The 2122-nt window shown below is 41.6% G+C and overlaps 1 pseudogene; it reads right to left on the bottom strand.

Moving 5' to 3' along the window:
* Positions 1-1619: 1619 nt before the first annotated feature.
* On the bottom strand, positions 1620-1817 carry LOC111821358 (translation machinery-associated protein 7 pseudogene; annotated as a pseudogene).
* Positions 1818-2122: the final 305 nt, after the last annotated feature.

The following is a 2122-nucleotide window of genomic DNA, read 5'->3' on the forward strand; positions in this document are numbered from 1 at the left end:
TGGTGATGCAGTGGTTAAAGTGCTCGGCTGTTAACCTTAAGATCAGTGGTTTGAACCCACCAGCCACTCTGCACGAGAAAGGTGTGGCTGTCTGCTTCCGTAAAGATTTACAGCCTTGGAAACCCTATGGGGCAGTTCTACTCTGTCCTATAGGGTTTCTAGGAGTCGGAAGGGACTAGATAGCAGTGGGTTTGGGAACATGTTAGAAATGCAGATTCTTGAGTCCATCCCCAGACCTACTGACTCAGAAGTTCTGTGGGTAGGGCCCAACACTCTGTGTTTTAACAAACCCTCTAGGGAATTCTAATGCACACTAAAGAATGAGAAACATTGCCCTGTAAGTTAGGAACTATTATCCATATTTTATAGATGTAGAAACTAAAGATCGGAAAGGTGCAGTAATTTGTGTAAATCCATAAAGCAAGGCCCTGGTTTCTTCTGATATCATTTTTTTTCTAAAGGCATTGGTGACTCACACAACACTTTTAATTAGGGGAATGACTTGATCACTTTTGTATTTTTCGAAATATCGTGACAGCATAGTGGGTGGATTGGAGGATAACTCCGAGGCAGGGAAATGAGTTAGCAGGCAGTTGGCATTGTCCAGTCCTCCTCTAACAAACATGATCTGCATCTACTTGAAAATGACATGTGTTTAAGTGGCAATCCTTACTAAAAATACTAATTATGATATATTTTAGATACATCAGAAGCAAGAGACAATGAGGGCCCAAACTCTCTCCATTTCATAGGTGAGAAAACTGAGACACAGCTTATTTTTGTTGCTCCTTTTACTCTTAAATCATGGAAGGGTAGTATCTCCTGAGACATATGGGAAATGGTCATTCTGACTAATGCATAGTATGTATATCACCAGAGCTAAAACATCTAAGAATGTTGATGGGGTAGGAGTGGGTTGGAGTTCCCTACAAAAGGAAAGGAGAAACCCCTGACCTCTAGCAAGGAACCAATATATAAATACATCTTGTATCCAGTCTTAGGACATGGCGGACATAAAACCCACCAGGTGATCTCATGCCTTTACCTCACCTAACCTCTAAATGCTGGTACTCCTCAATCTGGGACCTGCTTCTCTCACCTTCTCTTTCCTTTTTATTTGGAGCTCTGAGGTACTAGGCTTTATTAATCCTCATGATGTAATTGAAAAAGAGAAGGAAGGAAGGAAAGAAAAGCAAAGAATGGCGCTAGGAAAGAAGGACTTCATTTCCATTATGCTTGGGGCTGGACACTGGTTTAGGTTGGTTTGGGTTCAAGAAAGATGGCATTTTTTTTTCCCAAATGAGTTGTTTTAATTCCAGGTGGTATAGAATTTGGAGCATAACAAAGACCGAAGAGCAGACTCAGGCAGGATTCTAGACTGGGTTTACTCTGACCTCACAGCCAATATTGGAATGGCTGAGTGAGAAGAACTCAAGGGAAAATGAACCATTGTAAGACTGTTTCTTCTTTCTACAAAAGATTATTCTTAAATGTATGACAGGCTCCAAGACAACACTTCTTTCTAGCTATATGTGGCAACAGATGTTATAGCAGGGAATCCAGATATTTAAATAGAAATAGAATCAAAGGTCACCTTTACCTTAGTCATAAAGAATAGCCTACTTTTTGCCAGATCTCTTAACTCCACCTGTGGCCAGGAAGCCCTTTCTTGCTGCCTTACTTAGCTTTTAGCTCCTTGAGTTTCTTCTGCTCTTTTTTTGTTTCTACTTGAAAGCCTGATCTTCCTCAATCATTTCCTTAGCCTGTTTCTTGGGCTGTTTCAGGGGTTTCTTCTTGCCACCTTTGTGGCTGGACATGGCACCAGCAGCCCCTTCCCCAGTTCCTGCCACCAGAAGCCTAGGTGAAATTTTTATATACTCCTTAAACCATTTGAATTTCACATGTGAGATCCTGTTGTTAATGTTAGCTGTGGTTGAGCTGGCCCCCTACTCACAGCGACCTCATGCACAATAGAACAAAACACTTTCTGCTCTTGCACCAGATCAGACCTTTGTGATCCATAGGGTTTTCGTTGGCTGATTTTCAGTAGTAGATCTCTAGACCTTTTTTCCTAGCCCATCTTAGTCTAGAAGCTCCACTGAAATCTGTTCAGCATCATAGC

This window comes from Trichechus manatus, unplaced genomic scaffold (assembly GCF_000243295.1).
Source record: "Trichechus manatus latirostris isolate Lorelei unplaced genomic scaffold, TriManLat1.0 scaffold00079, whole genome shotgun sequence".
NCBI lineage: Eukaryota > Metazoa > Chordata > Mammalia > Sirenia > Trichechidae > Trichechus > Trichechus manatus.